The following is a 21692-nucleotide window of genomic DNA, read 5'->3' as shown; positions in this document are numbered from 1 at the left end:
TGTCCATTTTGCTCCACCTAACAGGGTTTTGTTCTTTATGGCTAAGTTTTTTGTATCTATACCACATTTTTGTTACCCATGCATCTACCGATAGTCACTTGACTCCATATCTTGGCTACTGTGAATAGTTCTGCACTGAACATGGGAATACAGGTATCCCTTTCACACACTGACTTTATTTCCTTCAGAAATTCCCAGAAGGACAGGGGACTCTTACAGGAAACCTGCTTTTAGTTTCTCGAGAAATCGCCACATTGTTCTTTATACTGGCTTTATTAATTACTAACATTGTTTTTACACAATCTACTTTTGTGTGCGGACAGAAAAAGCAAGTTAAAAAGAATTAATGGGCACGCCGGGCCCCAGCATCCCGCGCTCTGGGTGCCGGGCTTCCGGGGCCAGGGCGGGGCTGGTGGACAAGGCCCGGACCGCGGGGAAAGGTTTACCTCACGTCTTCTGGGTATGGAGCCCCAGTGATGGCAGACGCCGTGGAGGCGGGCAAGGAGGACGAGGAAGTGGAGGTCTGCAGGTGTACGGTGGACAACCGCGAGCACTCAGAGAGCTTCGCCTCAGACGACGTCCAGCGGGAGGACCGGAAGGTTAAGTGCGGAGCTGAGGCAGTGCGGGCTACGGCTGGGCGGCGTCGGGAGCGCGCCAGGTGGAACTGCCCTTCTCACCGCCCTCACAGAGATTCGCGGAGCTGCTGGTCTTAGTCCTGGAGCGGGGCTTGCCCACCACCCACCGCGTCACCTGGCTGCAGTGTCCTCATCTTGTCCCGGGGCCGCAGCTGCCTGAAGCCCGCCGGCCCTGGCCCGTGAAGCCGCGGTCGTCCCCTCAGAGGGGCGCATCCCGGAGTGCGCAGTATGGACGTTGTCCTCAAGGCCCGCAAATGTGTGTGCTACCTCCTCGTGCTGATCAGCCCCGCGTCGCAGGTGCTGGCAGCGGAGGCCTGCCTACAAGCGAGGCTCACGGAGCGCGTGGGGCTGTGCCGGAAGACGCGCCACCCGCACGACGTCCAGTTCTTTGACTTGGCAGCTGCTCTTCCTGCTGACAGCGCTGCGCTGCAGCTGAGGCTAGAGTGATCCCGGAAGAGAGCCCGCCTGCCTGCTTTCCTCCCCAGGAGACCGGACAGCCCACGGAGATCCTCAAAGTGCTCTTCAACATCACCTTCCACTCCATCAAGCAGGAAGTGGACAAGGAAGACGCTGCCATTTCCGGGAACCTGGGGACCTTTCTATGGCACTGTTTGGTGGTTACTGCATGCAACCGGAGAACGCACAGAGGAATTCCGTGGCAACACAGTGAACCTGCTGGGGAACCTGCCCCTCAGGTGTCTGGATGTCCTGCTCGCCCTGGAGCCTCAGCCAGACACACAGGCTTGTTGCTGTGGATTTGTTCTGAGAGGAGGAGCGTGGCAGGGGCAAGAGGCACAGAGTCACCGCACAGACCCCAGCAGCCCAGTGAAAGCCGGCCAGAGGGGAGCAGCCCACAGACTCCTTTATTTCAGTTGGTACAGCCGCTTAAATAGCCAAGGCAGCCAATCTGGTCAAGGGGCGGTTTATGCCCTAACCAATCATAGCCTGTTGCCAGGCAGTTTCTGAAGCCATCCAATCACAGCCTGTTGCCAGGCAGGCTCCGTTGCCAGCGGCCATCTTGGCATGGCCTTCTCATTCCACCACACAGGCTGAAGGAGGGCAGGGCTGAGCGTGTTGAGCTTGCTGATTTGAGTGTTCCAGCATGCACCACCCTGTCAAATGTTCCTTAAAGCCCAGGTGCTGCCCCCGCTTTGGGACGTAAGGACCCGGATCGAGGTGGGGGAGCTGCTACGGAACAAGTTTGCGCACCTCAAGACACACCTGGACAAGGATGTGAAGAGGGTGGCTGCTAAGTTCTCGTTTGCTCTGTGCTCTAAGACTGCCCCAAATCATCAAGTACACGGGATACAGGGATGCTGCTGGTCTCCTGCCTGCCAGGGCCTCATAGCAGAACACCGACCTGAGGGCCTGTACTGGGAAAACGGACCCAGATGAGTACAAGGAAGCCAAGGCCATCATAAACCAAGTGACTAGGAGGGTGGAGGAAAAGCCACCCAACTCCAACCACAGATGAGCAGAAGGAGAATGAGGCCATGAAGCTGGTGAACATGTTTGACAAGCTCTGCAGGCAGAAAGTCATCCAGCCCAAGGGAATAAGTCCCCAGGGTCGCCTCACATTCCCTGCAGGAGACCATATATGAGACCTTGGCTGGGAAGCTCTCCTCCCATCTCAACTCGGACCCTGACTGAGGATGGCAGCTCCTCTGCCCCCTTCAGACCTGGTGCTGCTTCTGGAGACATCCTGGGGGCCGCAGCCTGGGAAGCCTGGTCCCACCGACTCCTGAGCCCAGGGCCTCTCTCCAGTGTGGAGACCACCTCTCTTCTCTCCTAAGGTTCTGCTTGTGGTTTGCCACGGTCCAGTTTCCTGTCCCCAGGACCTGGTGGTCTTGTCCTGCTGTGACTCTGGACCCTTGATGTATGAATGAAGTTAATTCTCTCACATGTGCCAAGAGGGTGTATGCAGGGACCACCACTGGAGGGTAGGGCCTGCCTGGACAATGGACGTGCATGTGAAGGTAGGGCAGGGGCTGAATGTGGGTGGGTATCAAGGGCTGTCCAGAGTGCTGGGTGGGGCACATGCTGTACTTCCCCAGGGAAAGGAACCTGCTAGAATTTTATGCACAACTACGTCATGAATACATTCTTCTTCCAAGGCCCTCTGTTTCTATCCCCCGCTAAGCTCAGGGCTGGTGACCTTTTCTGCTCTCTTTGGCCCTTGTGACAGCTGAGTCCCAACCCTCCCCACCAGCTGAGACGGTAAAGATATGAAGGTTTGGGGCTGGCGTCATGCATAGCAGGGCGTTGTGCATAGCAGGTAAAGACATGGAGCAAAATGCCCCTTGTAAAGCCATAAATTGAGATCTCAAGGTTTCTGAAAATCACAGAAACATCCTACAAAAAAGGCAGTTTGGGGCAAGAAAATAAAAAGGAATTAAGAGTGACAAGGTAGAAAGTGACAAAGTCTTGGAACTGAATGGACACAGACACAGGGTCTAGACTGCACACAGAATCGTAAAGTGATTGTAAAGAGCCCCTGGGATCTTGAGGCTGCTACTTTAGCACAGTTGTCAAGCAATGAAGCCAATCCCTGGTACCTAGCCAGAAACTAGAGTTTTTTTCGCCTTCGCGTTACTCACAAAGATAACATTTCCATACAGTGCCTGAGAAGGTTTCTAGTTTGACCTCCTCGTGCTTGTATCTGTTTCCAATACTGAAAAATATAAGGCTTGTTATCAAGTTAATTCTACCGCTCTTTCATCCATTTGCACTGTGCTTAATTTGGGATCAAGAAATAATATTCTGCTTGTTTTACATAAGGTAAAAGAGAAAGTCCGGAAAGCCTAAGTGTTTTCCCATAGATCACCAAACTAGTTAGTGGGCAATTCACTTCTTTTTATTAAAAAAAAATATTTATTTATTTGAAAGTCAGAGTTACACAGAGAGGGGAGAGGCAGAGAGAGAGGGGGTGAGAGAGAGGTCTTCCATCAGATGGTTCACTCCCTGATTGACCGCAATGGCCGGGGCTGCACTGATCCGAAGCCAGGAGCTTCTTCCAGGTCTCCCACGTGGGTGCAGGGGCCCAAGGACTTGGGCCATCTTCTACTGCTCTCCCAGGCCATAGCAGAGAGCTGGATCGGAAGTGGAACAACCAGGTCTCGAATTGGAACCCATATGGGATGCTGGCACTGCAGGCCAGGGCGTTAACCTGCTGCACCATAGCGCCAGCCCTGCCAATCCACTTCTAATCCCAATCCTGTGTTCTCTTCTAAGTGACATCTTCTGTGTGTCACTGTAAGTCCTAATAGAAAAGAAATTGTATTTATTAAATAGAAGTTTAAAAAGTGAATTTAATTCCCTAATTAAAAGATACAAACTGGCTGAATGAATGATTTTTTAAAAAGACCCAGTGATACCCAGTGATATGACATTCAACTTACAAGAAAGCCACACAGAGCTGAAAGTGAACAGGTTGAAAAGGATATTCCATGCAAATAGAAAGCAAATGTAGGCAGGAATAACTACAAAAATAGACCTTAAGACAAAAGCTATAAAGAAAGTCATTATACAATGATCAAAAGATCAATTCAAAAAAGTGATTGTAAATGACTGTACTCAATGTTATTGCACCCAATTTTATAAAGCCAACATTAGTAGGAATTAAGGGAGTGATAATCTCCAATGCAATAATACTGGGGGATCTCTAATCTCTAGACCTCACTTTCATCATTGGACAGATCATCTAGACAAAAAAAATCAAGAAACATAAATCTCAGAAAATACTAAACAGTCATTTACAGAATATTCCATTCAGCAGCTGCAGAATACACATTCTTTTCATTAGCACATGGAACATTCTTTATGATGAATCATAAAATAACTCTGAGCAAATTTTTAAAACTCAAAGTCATCATGTATCTTTTCTGACCACAATGAAATAAAGCTAGAAGACAATAACAAAAGAAAATCTAGACATTATACAAATTCATGAAGACCGAATAACATTCTCCTGAACAAAAAAAATGGATCGTTGAAGAAATCAAAAGGGAAATTTTAAGATTCTTTGAAACTAATGAACAGAGAAACACACCATACTAAAACTAGACACAGAAAAAACAGTTCTAAGAGGAAAATTTATAGCAATAAGTACCTACTATATGTATAGTACATATACTATACATATACATATATATGTAAGTACCTACATATATATATGTATAGTACATACAGTAGGTACTTATATATATATATGTAGGTACTTACATATGTATATGTAAGTATATATATGTAAGTATATGTATACTTATATATATGTAAGTACCTACTTATATATATATACCTACTGTTATATATATATACACATATATATATATGTATATAAGATGCCTGTGTTTAGACAGCCAGTTAAAACATCAGTTAGGAAGCTCACATCCCACATCTGAGTATCTCACTTTAATTCCCTGCTCTAGCTCCTGACTCTAGCTTACTAGTGTTGCAGACCCTGGGAAACAGCCATGATGGCTCAAGTAATTGGGTTCCTGCTGCTGACATGAATACCTGCATTGTGTTTCTGTCTCCTGGCTCTGATTGCTGCCAACCCTAGCTATTGCTGGTATTTATAGAGTGAACCAGCATATCAGGAAGGTAATTCATCATGAATAGGTAAAATTTATCCCAAGCATGCCAGGATGGTTCAACATATGCAAATCAATAAATATGGTACATCACATTCTCAGAAATAAGAATAAAAATCATACAAAAATTCCAAAAGATGGAGAAAATTCATTCAATAAAATTCAGTATTCATTTATGATTAAAAAAAAACCTTGAACAAATTATGTATAAAGGGAACATACTTCAAAATAATAGAAGTTACATATGGCAAACACACAGCCATATATTGAATAGTGAAAGACTGAAAGCATTTTTCTAAGATGGAGAATCCAACAAGAATGTTCACTCCCACTGCTCATACTCAATATGGTACTGGAACCTTTAGAGCCATTAGGCAAAAGAAAAAAATAAAAGGCATACAAATAGGAAAAAAGGGCATCAAATAATCCTTGTTTGAAGTTAACATGATTCTAAATAGATAGAAATCAAAAGCACCAAGAGACTATTAAAATGGATAAAAGTTGTAAAATACTGAATTGACACACAGAAATTGGTAGCATTTTTATATACCAATAATGGATTCACTAATAAACTGATCTTCTGTAAAAAAAAAAAAGAAGAAGAAATTATCAATTCCCAACTTGACTCTCACTGGGATTAAACATGACAATAGGTCTGATCTGATTTCATCATCATTTAAAAAATCATCTATTATTTTTCACTTTATGTTTCTGTGTGGGAGCAAACTGTTGAAATCTTTACTTGATGTATGCTAAACTTATCTTCTGTATATAAAGAGAATCGAAAAATGAATCCTCATGTGAATGGAAGGGGAGAGGGAGTGGGAAAGGGGAGGGATGCGGGTGGGAGAGACGATATTGGGGGGAAGCCATTGTAATCCATAAGCTGTACTTTGGAAATTTATATTCATTAAATAAAAGTTAAAAAAATGTAAAAAAAATCTGCAGGTGATTCTAATGTGCAACAAACTTTGAGAACTAATGAAGTAGGTTTTTTTTTAATTAATGTCAAAAACACATTCAAGGGGCCAGCACTGTGGTTCAGCAGGTTAAAGCTCCAGCCTGCAGCACTGGCATCTCATATGGGGGCTGGTTCCAGTCCCAGTTGCTCCAATTCCGATCCAGCTCTCTGCTATGGCCTGGGAAAGCAGTAGAAGATGGCTTACGTGCTTGGGCCCCTGTACCCATGTGGGAGACCCAGAAGAAGTTCCTGGTTCCTGGTTTTGTATTGACCCAACTCCAGCCATTCAGCCATTGCAGCCAATTGGGGCATGAACGAGTGGTTAGAAGATTCTCTCTCCTTAACTCTACCTCTCTGTAACTCTGCCTTTCAAATAAATGCCATTCCAAAAAGCTACTAAAAATTAAATACCTTGGAATAAATTTAAGCAAGTATTTAAAAGACTTCTACAATAAAAATTACAAAACACTAATTAAGTAAGTTGTGGAAAACACATACACACAAAAGGAAAGATACCGCATGCTCATGGATTGGAAGAAATAATATTATTAAAACGAACATATTATCCAAAGTGATTTACAGATTTCAGGGAAATTCCCTCAAGTTATCAATGTCACTGCACTGGACAAAACAATCTTCAAATTTACATGGAGGCACAAACTCTCCCAAATAGAGAAGGAAATCTTGAACAAAAAGAATAAAGCTGGAGGCATCATGATATCTGATTTTATGAGATGATACAGAGCTATTGTAACCAAAGGGTATGATCAACAGAGTTAAGAGATAAACAGCAGAATGGAAGAAAATATTTGCAAATTATTCATTTGACAAAGGATTATTAAACAGAAAATATAAGGAACTCAAAATAATAACAAAAAAGCAAACGATCCAGTTAAAAAATAGGTGAAGTATCTGAAAAGATATTTCTCAAAAAAAGAAACGTAAATGATTAAGAAATACATGATGGTGCCAGCATTGTGATACAGTGCATTAAGCCACCACCTGTGATATCTGCATCCCATATGAGCAGTGATTCAAGTCCCAACCGCTCCACTTCCAATCCAGCTCCCTGCTAGTGACCCTGTGAAAGTAGCAGAAAAGGCCCAAGTATTTAAACCCCTCCCACCCATGTAAGGGACCCAGATTGAATTCCAAGCTTCTGGCTTTGACGTGGCCCAGGCTTGGTCTTGCAACCATTTAGGAAGTAAACCAGCATATGGTATGGGAGACTCTGTGTGTGTGTGTGTCTGTGTGTATCTGTGTGTGTATGTGTGTGTGTGTGTAACTCTGCCTTTCAAATAAATAAATCTTTAAAAAAGAAACAAACAGAAATTTCCCAATATCACTAGCCATCAAGGAAATGTACATCCAAACCACAATGATCACAATAATACATCATCTCACTTAAGTCAAAGCAGCTCTTATGGGGCCAAACTTATGGCAAAATAGTTAAAATCCTAAGTTGAGATGCCTACATTCCCTGTTTGAGTGCCTGCTTGAGTCCTGATTTCTCTACTACCAATCTGGCTACCTGGTTATGTGTACCCTGGGTGATGACTCAAGTAGTTTGGTCCTTGCTACCCATGTGGGAGGCAAGTGGCGTTTCTGGGCTCCTCGCTTCAGCCTAGTCCAGCCCTGGCTGCTGTGGATTTTTGTCTAATGAACCTGCAGATAGAGGATCTATTTCAATATCTTTCTGTATGTCTCTTTGTCTCTCTTCTCCTTTCAAATAAAATAAAAGTAAATTTTACTTGACTATTATGATAATTAAAAGAATAACAAATATTAACAAGAATATGGAAAAAAGGAAACTGTCGCTCCCCCTCTTCGTGGAGGAACGACACAGGACCCTTGCGTTGTTCTTTTGTTTGCTCGGCCCTCCCCGGGTTTGCTGCTGGTTCTTCCTGGGTTGGCTACCGACCCTTCCACCTCTGTGGAAGGGCGGTTCCCCCTGCCACTTTCCCCACTTCCGCGGGGGAGCGGCACACCGCCTGCCGGCTCTCTCGGGGGCTGCACAGGTGTTCCTTCAGATAGATGTTCCTCGTGCATGTTGTCTCTCTCCTCCTTTATAGTCCTCTTCCACCAATCCCAACTCTGCTACCCACACGCCGAGTACGCTGCTCTCCTCCAATCAGGAGCAAGATCAGCTCCTGCAGGTCATCACTCAAGTTGGCGAGAGGCAGCTGCATAGAAGTTGTTACTCCCTTCTCAGCGCCATATTGTGGGAGAGCAGATGCATAGAATAAGTCTTAATTCCAGTAACAGTCTGGTCCGAGTTGCTCCCCACAATTCCCCCTTTCTTTTTATTTTTTGGCGTTGATACGCGCCTGTCTTCGGTGCCCCGCGGCACACACTCTGCTCTGCTTGCTGGAGTTGCCCACAGGTGCTTACAAGCCCTACCAATCAGGCAAACCAAATCCAGGTCCTCTCTTCGCCATGTTGTGAGGAGGTTTTTAGGCGCTGATGCGTGCCTGTGTTCGGTGCCCTGCAGCACATGCTCTGCTCTGCTAGAACTGCCTGCAGGTGCTTACAAGCCCTATCAGGCAAACCGAATCCAAGCCCTCTCATTGCCGTATTGTGGGGAGACTTATTGGTGTTGATAACGTGCCTGTCTTCGGTGACCTGCAGCCGCCCACAGGTGCTTATCGTCTTACTAATCAGGCAGACCGAATCCAAGCCCTCTCATTGCCATGTTGTGGGGAGGCCTTATTTTTCTCTATTTCTCTACCTCCGGGCATTCCTATCTCTCCCATTTTACTTCTATCTGCCAGCATTCCTATTTCTCTCATTTTACTTCTAAACTTCTGTTTCTCTTATCCCCGTGGCTTCCCGGCGCCCGCCCCGAGGCTGCTTCTCAGCGCCTCGCCCCGCGGCGGCTTCCCGGCTTCGCGCGCTCCGCAGTCTCCGCGCCCTTCGAGCCCGCACCACAGCCTTCGCGCTAGTCCCGCGTTTCCTACTCGTGCCCTCCATGCGCTCTCCCCGTTTGTGCCCCGCACGCTCTCTCTGCACGTGGCGGCTTCCGCGAATCACACAGCCTAGCTTAGGTTTCCGCTTCTCGGTTTTCAGTCTAAGTTCCCCGGGCTAACCTGAGGAAATGCAACCTATAGCTTACGTCTCCGCTCCCGGTTTGGCTTCCCGTCTTTTGCTCCCCGGGCTAATCTGACGGATTCCAACCTGGCTTACATTTCCGCCTCTGGTTTTAGCTTTTCGCCTTTTGCTCCCCGGGCTGACTTGACGAATCCCAACATAGCTTACGTCTCCACCTCAGCCTGCCCCCGCGGCTTCATCCTCCCTAACATATTTTTCTCTACCCGGTATGTTTCCTAACTTTTCTTCCAACAATATTCCCCTCTCATTTCTCCTGGCTTCTCCCCACAGTCCGTATCCGAGTCTAAGTTTCTTCTAGGTTTCACTTTTGCTTTCAATCTCCTAGCTTCCCCGCCATAGTCCGCATCTGAGTCTAAGTTTCTTCTTACTTTCACTTTCGCTTTCAATCCTAACGTCCAATCCTAACTTCTTTCCCACAGTCCGTATCCGAGTCTATGCCTAGGCTTTCGATAGCTTCTTCCGGCACCTTTTCCGTCCGGCTTTTCCCTAGGCTCTTTGCTAGTCTCTCTCTCCAGTATTTTCCCACTTCTTCCCGCTTCTTCCCTCCTAAGTTTCCTATCTGAGTCACGGCACCATTATGTCGCTCCCCCTCTTCACGGAGGAACGACACAGGACCCTGCGTTGTTCTTTTGTCTGTCTGCCCTCCCCGGGTTTGCGGCTGGTTCTTCCTGGGTTGGCTACCGACCCTTCCACCTCCGTGGAAGGGCGGTTCCCCCTAGCCACTTTCCCCACTTCCACGGGGGAGCGGCACACCGCCGGCTGGCTCTCTCGGGGGCTGCACAGGTGTTCCTTCAGACAGATGTTCCTGGTGCATGTTGTCTCTCTCCTCCTTTATAGTCCTCTTCCACCAATCCCAACTCTGCTACCCACACGCCGAGTACGCTGCTCTCCTCCAATCAGGAGCAAGATCAGCTCCTGCAGGTCATCACTCAAGTTGGCGAGAGGCAGCTGCATAGAAGTTGTTACTCCCTTTTCAGCGCCATATTGTGGGAGAGCAGATGCATAGAATAAGTCTTAATTCCAGTAACAGTCTAGTCCGAGTTGCTCCCCACAGGAAACCTTTATACATGGTTGATGGGAATGTACCTTACTACTATTACTACTACTATTATTACTGCTATTATAAAAAACAGCATCAAGATTCTTCAAAAACTGAAAATAAATATATCATATGATCCAACTATTTTACTTCTTGAAATCAGTATATGAAAGAGATATCTGCACTCCTATGTTTATTGCAGTGTTATTTGCAATACCTAAAATGTTGAAATAACTTATGTCCACTGTTGGATGAATGGACAAAAAAATGTGTGGAATACATACATGATAGTATATTACTCAACCATAAAATGGAATGAAATGGGGCAGGCATTGCAGCGTAGCGGGTGGAGCCACTGCCTACAGCGCCCACATCCCATATGAGCGCCGGTTGAAATCTCGGCAGCTCCACTTCTGATCTAGTTCTCTGCTATGGCCTGCGAAAGCAGTGGAAGATGGCCCAAGTCCTTGGGCCCCTGCACCCACGTGGGGGACCTGGAAGAAACTCCTGGCTCCTGGATTCATATTGGTGCAGCTCCGGCCATTGCAACCATCTGGGGAGTGAACCAGCAGACTGAGGACCTCTCTCTCTCTCTCTGCCTCTGCCTCTCTGTAGCTCTGCCTTTCAAATAATAAACCTTTAAAAAATAATAATCATATCAAAAGAGAATGAAATCATATTTGCAGCAAACTGGGTAGAATTTGAGGTCATTATGTTTTTTTTTTGTTTTTGTTTTTGTTTTTGTTTTTTTGTTTTTGTTTTTGTTTTTGTTTTTGACAGGCAGAGTGGACAGTGAGAGAGAGAGAGACAGAAAGGTCTTCCTTTGCCGTTGGTTCACCCTCCAATGGCCGCCGTGGCTGGCATGCTGCGGCCAGCGCACCGCGCTGATCCGATGGCAGGAGCCAGGAGCCAGGTGCTTTTCCTGGTCTCCCATGGGGTGCAGGGCCCAAGCACCTGGGCCATCCTCCACTGCACTCCCTGGCCACAGCAGAGAGCTGGACTGGAAGAGGGGCAACTGGGACAGAATCCGGTGCCCCGACTGGGACTAGAACCTGGTGTGCCGGCGCCGCTAGGCGGAGGATTAGCCTAGTGAGCCGTGGCGCCGGCCCATTATGTTTTCTAAAGATTGATTTGAAAAGCAGAGTGACAGAGATGGGGAGTGAGAAAGACAGAGAGAAAGAGAGAATCTTCCATCTGCTGGTTTACTCCACAAATGACCACAACCACCAAAGCTACACCAGGCTGAAGCCAGGAGACAGAAATCCTATCCCGGTCTCCCATGAGGGTCGCAGGGGCCCATGCACTTGGGCCATCATTCACTGCCTGCCCAGGAATATCAACAGGAAGCTTGATCAGACGCAGCACACAGATATGGGTCACTGGCATTTCAAGCAGTAGCTTGAACCACTGCACTACATTGCTGGCCCCTGAAGGTCATTATGTCAAATGAAATAAATCAGCAAAAGACGACAAATATTGCATGTTCTGGCATATGTAGAAGTTAAAAAGCATAGTAGAGCTTAACTTAGAATAGTGATTACTAAAGGTAGGGAAGAGTTGAGGAAGAATAGTGGGAGATTGGATAATGGGAACCAAAACACAATCAGATAGAAGTAAAAGGTTCTATAGTACAGCAGTGACTGTAGTTCACAGTAAATTTTTTATTTTTTTAAAGATCTTATTTATTTATTTGAAAGGTAGAGTTAGAGACAGTGAGAGAGACAGACAAAGAGAAAGGTCTTCCTTCTGTTGGATCACTCCCCAGATGGCCCTAATGGTCAGAGCTGCGCTGATCTGAAGCCAGGAACCAGTGCTTCTTCCAGGTCTCCCATGCAGGTGCAGCGGTCCACACACTTGGACCATCTTTTAACGCTTTCCTAGGCAATAGCAGAGAGCTGGACTGGAAGAGGGGCAGCCGGGACTAGAACTGGTGCCCATATGGGATGCCGCACCACAGGTGTAGGATTAACCTGCTGCTCCACGGCGCTGGCCCCAGTTCACAGTAATTTTTACAAGCTGTATAAAGAACTGGAAGGGAGAAGTTATTGGGCTCCAATCACAAAGTAAGAAAAATGAAAGGCTAGTTGCCTGGCTTTATTACTTTATTCTGTGTAAGTGTATTGAGATATTGTGCTATAACCCATTAAGATGTATAAGTATTACATATTAAAACTTTAAGGGTTGGGTATTTGGCACAGTGGTTAGGATGCCACTTGAAACACTTGCATCCCATATCTGAATGTCTGGGTTTTAGTCCTAGCTCCACTTTAAATTCCAGCTTAGTGCTACCGTGCACACTGGGGAGGCAGCAGTTGATGGCTCAAGTACTTTGGCGCTGTGACTCACATGGGAAACTTGGATTGAAGTCTGGGCTCCTGGCTTCAGTCTTGCCCAACTCCAGTTGTGGGCATTTGATGAGTGAATCAGCGGGTGAAAGATCTCTCCTCTCTCTCTCTCTCTCTCTCTCTCTCTCTCTCTTTCAAATGATGTCTTTAAATTTTAAATTTTTAACTAATAAAATTACAAAAAGAAACAGGAGAATGATTATAAATTTACAGTTATATTAATGCTATTTATCATTTTTCATTCTGTTTTATCAATTCACTTCCTTACTCTAATAAGCTTTATTTCTACTTACCTCCTTTGTGTTATTGTTATCTATTGCATTTGTATATGTTATATGCACTATATAATTATATATATACACTAACATGTAATTGCCTTTGAAGTGCTTTCAATTGAAAGAAAGAACAATATGCATCTATATGAACTTTAATAATTATATACTTAAATTTACCAGAATTTTTGCTTTTTTCTGGATGAATTGAATAGCTTGCTTTAATGAATTAAATGTTATTATAGCTTGCTTTCAGCCTGAAGAACATCTTGCAAAGTGAGTCTGCTAGACAGAGCTTCTGTTTTCATTTGTCTTGAAATGTTTTTACTTCACTTTTATATTTGAAAAATACTTTGCACATAAGATGCTTAGTTGACAGTATTTTTCTTTCTTTCAGTACTTTTGAATATGTTATCTACTTCTGCCTCACCTCTGTTGTTTCTGATGAAAAATTGGCTGCTTATCTTATTGAGGTTCCTTTTTATATGATGAATCATATTTCACTTGCTGCTTTCAAAACATTATTTTTGTCTTTATTTCAACATTATGACTACAATATATTTTGGTGTGTATCTCTTTGAATTTGTACTACTTGGGTGTTTCTTTGGTTTCTTGGCTGTGTATATAAGTTATTAATGATTTTCATCAAATTCGGAAAGTTTCTGACATTATTATTTTGAATATTTATTCTGATTCTGTTTTTATCTCCTCTCCTGGTACTCTCATCATGCATATATGTTGGCATACTAAACTCACATTCCTCTGAACTGTTCATTTTTATTAATTGCTTTTTCTGTTTTTCTAATAGCATAATCTTTACTGATCTATCTTCATTCATTCATCTGAGTTCATTCATTCTTTCCTCTAATAGCTTAAATCTACTATTTGGCCTACGGAATTTTTTTATTTTAGTTACTATATTTTTCAACTCCAAAATTTCTATCTGATTTCCTTTATGGTTGTTAGTTCATTATTATATTCTCCACTTAACAGCAGTGTCATCTCATCTCCCTTTACAGCGTTATATGTGGTTTCCTTTATTTTTTCAATATATCTATAATGGCTACTTTGAGTTTTGTTATATCTGACCCTAACGTGCATCTGCACTTTCCCACGGGTAATGTCTCCTGCGTTTAGTCTCCTGCGTTTTCCTGTATATTAGTTACACTTTCCCCTTTCTTTGCATGTCTTGTAATTTTTGTTTGAAAGCTGCATACTTTAGGTAATAAATTATAGTAACTCTGAATACTGATTTCCTCTTCTTGATACTATGTATTTAGTTATTTAGCCAGATTATTTTACTGAAATCCACTTTACCTGAGCAGTGAAGCTTCTGTATTGTTCCCCAAGGATATACAAAGTTACCCTAAAATGACAGTTGTTTTAACAGAGATCTGTTTTCTCTCTGTAGTTTCTCAGTTAACCTATCTGTCTCTATCTATATCTGATCCAGATGTTATGTTCCACTAATTGCTCTATTGTTTTCCATAACATCCTGGAGCATAAATTCCTTCACAGTCTAATCCAGTTAAATTTCAGAGGCAGTTTTTGGTATACTCCTCAATTGCATATCATGAAAATCTGCTTTGTTTTCATGTGTCTCTTTGAATTGAATATCCAAACACTTGGTTCTAAATAAAGTAAATTACTTTAGGGAGAACTTGGGAGCCCTGGTGCTGTGAACTGTCTCTATCTCCCAGCTCTCCACCCCAGGCCCCAGGCAAAACCTCTGAGACACTGCTCCGGAGCTGGTATAGATCCAGCCTATTGCTCTAAGAATAAAAGTTCTGCATTAGGTCCTAAGTGGGGTGATAGCTTCTCATCTTCTCAGCTTACATGCCCTAGAGTGCAACCTCTACCCTGGAAGAAAGCAAAGGTAAGAGCAAACTGGGACCCATTTTTCTAAGTTTATTTAGGTAGAGGAAGAAACGCTTTATCTCTGAGCCTCATTTACTTAGAATTTACCCTCTGAATCTGGAGAAGGGCTGGAAGGGATGAGAAATTTTAGCTGCCTCATTATCCCCAGGAGATAAATTAGTCTTTGATTAACATCTGGGGGAATAAAACACCCTTTTAGTCACTCCCACCTGAAATGCTATCCATCTGAACTGAGCCCAGGGGATGGGGGTGGTGTCAAGGAGCAACTCATGGCTCAATGTCACAATATTGCAATCTTACCACAATATATTGAGTTTCCTAAAATAAATGCTGCTTCTTTGATGTACGCACTTAGAACAATTTCCAAAGACAAAATGGTTGGATTTTAAAATGATTTTCACTATTGTGGTTATTATTCTGGAGAGCAGATCTCAGGCAATTCTATACAACTCCATTCAATAAGACGATGAGGGATCAGTGTTTAGTCTAGTAGGTAAGATGTCTGCACTTCACATGAAAGAACCTAGGTTCAATTCCCAGCTCTAACTCTTTTTTTTTTGGGGGGGGGGGGAGTTGATAATTTCTTTTATTTTTTTAAAGAGGATCAGTTTAGTATACATTAAGTAAAGATTTCAACAGTTTGCACCCCCATAGAAACACAAAGTGAAATATACTGTTTGAGTACTCGTTATAACATTAAATCTCAATGTACAGCACATTAAGGACAGAGATCCTACATGAGGAGTAAGTGCACAGTGACTCCTCTTGTTGACTTTACAAATTGACACTCCTGTTTATGGCATCAGTAATCTCCCTATGCTCCAGTCATGAGTTTCCAAGGCTATGGAAGCCTTTTGAGTTCTCCGACTCTTATGTTATTTAGACAAGGTCATAGTCAAAGTGGAAGTTCTCTCCTCCCTTCAGAGAAAGGTACCTCCATCTTTGAAGACCAGTTCTTTCCACTGGGATCTCACTCACAGAGATCTTTCATTTAGGTTTTGGTTTTTCTTGTTTTTGTTTTTTTTTTTTTGTTTTTTTTTTTTTGTTTTTTTTTTTTTTTTTGCCAGAGTGTCTTGGCTTTCCATGCCTGAAATACTCTCATGGGCTTTTCAGCCAGATCCGAATGCCTTTAGGGCTGATTCTGAGGCCAGAGTGCTGTTTAGGACATCCACCATTCTATGAGTCTGCTGAGTATCTCGCTTCCCATGTTGGATCACTCTCCCCTTTGTTTATTCTATCGGTTAGTATTAGCAGGTAATAGACTTGTTTATGTGCTCCCTTTGACTCTTAGTCCTTTCATTATGATCAATTGTGCACTGAAATTGATCACTTGGACTGGTGAGATGGCATTGGTACATGCCACCTTGATGGGATTAAATTCGAGTCCCATGGTATGTTTCTAACTCTACCATTTGGGGCAAGTCAGCTTGAGCATGTCCCAAATTGTACATCCCTTCCCTCTCTTATTCCCACTCTTATGTTTAACAGGGATCACACTTCAGTTAATTTTCAACACTTAAGAATAACTGTGTATTAATTACAGAATTAAACCAGTCATATAAAGTAGAACAGACAAAAAAAAAATACTAAGAGGGATAATGTATTAAGTTGTTCATTAACAGTCAGGGCTATGCTGATCAAGTCACCGTTTCCCATAGTGTCCATTTCACTTCAACAGGTTTCCTTTTTGGTGTTCAGTCAGTTGTCACCGATCAGGGAGAACATATGGTATTTGTCCCTTTGGGATTGGCTTATTTCACTCAGCATGATGTGCTCCAGATTCCTCCATTTTGTTGCACATGACTGGATTTCATTGTTTCTTACTGCGGTATAGTATTCTAAAGAGTACATATCCCATAATTTCTTTATCCAGTCTACCATTGATGGGCATTTAGGTTGGTTCCAGGTCTTGGCTATTGTAAATTGTGCTGCAATAAACATTAGGGTGCAGACCGCTTTTTTGTTTGACAATTTAAATTCCTTTGGGTAAATTCCAAGGAGTGGGATGGCTGGGTCGAACGGTAGGATTATCTTCAGGTTTCTGAGGAATCTCCAGACTGACTTCCATAGTGGCTTCACCAGTTTGCATTCCTACCAACAGTGGGTTAGTGTCCCTTTTTCCCCACATCCTCGCCAGCATCTGTTGTTGGTAGATTTCTGAATGTGAGCCATTCTGACTGGGGTGAGGTGAAACCTCATTGTGGTTTTGATTTGCATTTCCCTGATTGCTAGTGACCTTGAACATTTTTTCATATGCCTGTTGGCCATTTGGATTTCCTCTTTTGAAAAATGTCTATTGAGGTCCTTGGCCCGTCTCTTAAGTGGGTTGTTTGTTTTGTTGTTGTGGAGTTTCTTGATCTCTTTGTAGATTCTAGTTATTAACCCTTTATCTGTTGCATAGTTTGCAAATATTTTTCCCATTCTGTCAGTTGCCTCTTCACTCTCCTGTTTCTTTTGCAGTACAGAAACTTCTCAATTTGATGCAATCCCAATAGTTGATTTTGGCTTTGACTGCCTGTGCCTCCCGGGTCTTTTCCAGAAACTCTTTGCTGTGCCAATATCTTGAAGGGTTTCTCCAATGTTCTCTAGTAACTTGATGGTGTCAGGTCGTAGATTTAGGTCTTTAATCCATGTTGAGTGAATTTTTGTGTAAGGTGTAAGGTAGGGGTCTTGCTTCATGCTTCTGCACATGGAAATCCAGTTTTTCCAGCACCATTTATTGAATAGACTGTCCTTGCTCCAGGAATTGGTTTTAGATCCTTGATCAAATATAAGTTGGCTGTAGATGTTTGGGTTGATTTCTGGTGTTTCAATTCTGTTCCATTGGTCTATCCATCTGTTTCTGTACCAGTACCATGCTTTTTTGATTACAACTGCCCTGTAGTATGTCCTGAAATCTAGTATTATGATGACTCCGGCTTTGTTTTTGTTGTACAAGATTGCTTTAGCCATTCGAGGTCACTTGTGCCTCCATATGAATTTCAGCATCATTTTTTCTAGATCTGAGAAGAATATCTTTGGTATCTTGATTGGGATTGCATTGAATCTATAAATTGCTTTTGGGAGAATGGACATTTTGATGATGTTGATTCTTCCAATCCATGAGCATGGAAGATTTTTCATTTTTTGGTATCCTCTTCTATTTCTTTCTTTAAGATTTTGTGATTCTCATCATAGAGATCTTTAACATCCTTGGTTAAGTTTATTCCAAGGTATTTGATTTTTTTTTAGCTATTGTGAATGGGATTAATCTTAGCAGTTCTTTCTCAGCCATGGCATTGATTGTGTATACAAAGGCTGTTGATTTTTGTGCATTTGCCAAACTCCTCTATGAGTTCCAATAGTCTCTTAGTAGAGTTCTTTGGATCCTCTAAGTAAAGAATCATATCGTCTGCAAAGAGGGATAGTTTGAGTTCTTCCTTCTCAATGTGTATTCCTTTAATTTATTTTTCTTGTCTGATGGCTCTGGCTAAAACTTCCAGAACTATGTTAAATAGCAGTGGTGAGAGCGGGCATCCCTGTCTGGTGCCAGATCTCAGTGGAAATGCTTCCAACTTTTCCCCATTCAATAGGATGCTGGCCATGGGTTTTTCATAAATTGCTTTGATTATATTGAGGAATGTTCTTTCTATACCCAATTTGCTTAGAGTTTTCATCATGAAAGGGTGTTGTATTTTATCAAATGCTTTCTCTGCATCTATTGAGATAATCATATGGTTTTTCTTCTGCAGTCTGTTAATGTGGTGAATCACATTGATTGATTTGCGAATGTTGAACCATCCCTGCATACCAGAGATAAATCCCACTTGTCTGGGTGGATAATTTTCCTGATGTGTTGTTGTATTCTATTGGCGAGAATTTTATTGAGGATTTTTGTGTCTATGTTCATCAGGGATATTGGTCTGTAATTTTCTTTCAATGCTGCATCTTTCTCTATCTTAGCAATTAAGGTGATGCTGGCTTCATAGAAAGAATTTGGGAGGATTCCATCTTTTTCGATTGTTCTGGATAGTTTGAGAAGAAATGGAATTAGTTCTTCTTTAAATGTCTGGTAGAATTCAGCAGTGAATCCATCTGGTCCTGGGCTTTTCTTTGTTGGGAGAGCCTTTATTACTGTTTCAATTTCTGTTTCAGTTATGGGTCTATTTAGGTTTTCTATGTCTTCATGGTTCAATTTAGGTAGATTGCACATGTCCAGGAATCTATCCATTTCTGATAGATTTTCCTATTTGCTGGCATACAAGTCCTTGTAGTAATTTCTGATGATTCTTTTTATTTCTGTGGTGTCTGTTGTTATGTTTCCTTTTTCATCTCTGATTTTATTGATTTGGGTTTTTTCTCTTCTTTTTTCAGTTAGTTGGGTCAATGGGGTGTCAATTTTGTTTATTTTTTCAAAAAACCAGCTCTTCGCTTGGCTTATTTTTTGTAATTTTTTTTATTCAATCCTGTTGATTTCTTCTCTGATTTTAATTATTTCTCTTCTCCTACTAGATTTGGGTTGTTTGCTGCAGTTTTTCTAGGTCCTTGAGATGCACTGAAAGCTCATTTATTTGGTGCCTTTCCAATTTCTTGATATAGGCACCTATTGCTATAAACTTGCCTTTCAATACTGCTTTTGCCGTATCCCATAAGTTTTGATATGTTGTGTTGTTATCCTCATTTACTTCCAGAAAGTTTTTGATTTCTCTTTTGATTTCTTGAATGACCCAGTGCTCATTCAGGAGCACGTTGTTCAGTCTCCATGTGTTTGCATACTTTCTGGGGTTTCCTGAGTTGCTAATTTCCAGCTTCATTCCGCTGTGGTCTGAGAAGCTGCATGGTATGATTCTAATTCTTTTAAATTTGCTGAGACTTGCTTTATGACCTAGTATGTGATCAATCCTAGAGAAGGTTCCATGCACTGCAGAGAAGAATGTAAAGTCTTTACATGTAGGATTGAAAGTTCTGTAGATATCTGTTAGATCCATTTGGGCAATAGTGTCGATTAAATCTGCTGTTTCCTTGTTGATCTTCTGTCCGGATGATCTATCTATTTCTGAGAGTGGAGTATTTACGTCCCCCAGTACTATTGTATTGGAATCTAAATCTCCCTTTAAGCCCCTTAACATATCTTTTAAATAGACCGGTGCCCTGTAATTAGGTGCATATACATTTATAATAGTTACATCTTCCTGTTGAATTGAACCCTTAATCATTATATAGTGCCCCTCTTTGTCTCTCAACAGTTTTTGTATTAAAGTTTATTTTGTCTGATAGTAATATGGCTACACCTGCTTTTTTTGGTTTCTGTTGGCATGGAATATCTTTTTCCAACCTTTCACTTTCAGTCTGCATGCATCTTTGTTAGAGAGATGTGTTTCTTGTAGGCAACAAATAGTTGGGTGTTGTTCCTTAAGCCAGTCAGCCAAACGGTGTCTTTAACTGAAGAGTTAAGTCCATTAAAGTTTAATGTGATTATTGATACATAGTGACTTTGCCCTGCCATTTTCCCAGAAATATTTTCTAGTATATGCTTTGAGCTTCCCATGCTCTTTTACTGGTAAGTGTTCTTCCTTTCCCTTCTTTCATACTGATGGCCGTGTTTCTGTGTTTCTGAGTGTAGCACATCTTTAAATATCTTTTGCAGGGCCAGACGAGTGGCGGCAAAATCTTTCAATTTCTGTTTGCTATGAAAGGTCTTTATATCACCTTCATTCACAAATGAGAGCTTTGCAGGATATAATATTCTGGGCTGGCAATTTTTCTCTCTTAGCACCTGTGCTATGTCTCGCCATTCCCTCCTAGCCTGTAGTGTTTCTGATGAGAAGTCAGCTGTGAGTCTAATTGGAGATCCTCTAAGAGTAATCTGACATTTCTCTCTTGCACATTTTAGGATCTTTTCTTTATGTTTCACTGTGGTGAGTTTAATTACAACGTGTCGTGGTGAGGATCTCTTTTGGTCATGTTTACTGGGGGTTCTATGAGCTTCCTGTACTAGGATGTCTCTGTCCTTCTCCAGACCCAGAAAGTTCTCTGCTAGTATCTCACTAAAAAGGCCTTCTAAACCTTTCTCTCTCTCCATGCCTTCAGGAACTCCTAGAATCCGAATGTTGGTTTTTTTAATAGTATCCTGTAGATTCCCCACAATAGTTTTTAGATTTCTAATTTCCTCTTCTTTTCTTTATATCCTTTCCTGTTCTCTGTCTTCTAAGTCCAATATTCTCTCTTCTGCTTCACCCATTCTGTTTTTAAGGCTCTCTAATGTGTTTGTCATTTGATCTATTGAGCTCTTCATTTCATTTTGATTTCTCTTCACTATCACACTTTCCTGTTCTACTAGTTTCTGTGTTTCATTTTGGTTCTTCCTTAAAATTTCATTTTCACAAGAGAGATTTTCAATCCTGTCCAATAAGGATTTCTGTAGTTCAAGGATTTGCTTTTGAAAACTTCTAAATGTTCTTACCATAAATTTTTTGAAATCCCTATCTTGCATTTCTTCTATCTCATCATCTTCATCTTGGCTTGGGGTGTTTTGTTTATTTGGAGGCGTCATAGTGTCATCGTTGATCTTGTTACCTCGATTTCTGTGTTTATTGCTTGGCATGGTTAATTCTTTTTCCCTCACTGTGAGGTTTTTTTTTTTATACTATGTCTGTGTTAGTGGACTGCCTGCTGTTGGAGGAGCCTTGGAGGCTTGAGATGGGTGTGGCCTGAGAGCTCTGCTTGGTTCTTCTGGGTTACGGGTGTGCAAAGGTGACACCCTCAGGTTATGCATGGTAAATCTCTCTTTATTTATTTATTCATTTATTTATTTTATTTTATTTTATTTTATTTTTTATTCAGGAGGTAAGTAATACTGCAAGGCTGAGCAGAATTGATGGTA

General features: G+C 42.3%; 1 pseudogene; it reads left to right on the top strand.

Annotated features, from left to right (window-relative positions):
• Nucleotides 1–476: 476 nt before the first annotated feature.
• LOC100352338 (synembryn-A-like) lies at nt 477–2383 on the top strand (annotated as a pseudogene).
• The last annotated feature ends 19309 nt before the right edge of the window (nt 2384–21692 follow it).

The sequence above is a fragment of the Oryctolagus cuniculus genome, chromosome 5 (assembly GCF_964237555.1).
Source record: "Oryctolagus cuniculus chromosome 5, mOryCun1.1, whole genome shotgun sequence".
Classification (NCBI taxonomy): Eukaryota; Metazoa; Chordata; class Mammalia; order Lagomorpha; family Leporidae; genus Oryctolagus; species Oryctolagus cuniculus.
This window is presented reverse-complemented; position numbering and strand designations above follow the sequence as displayed.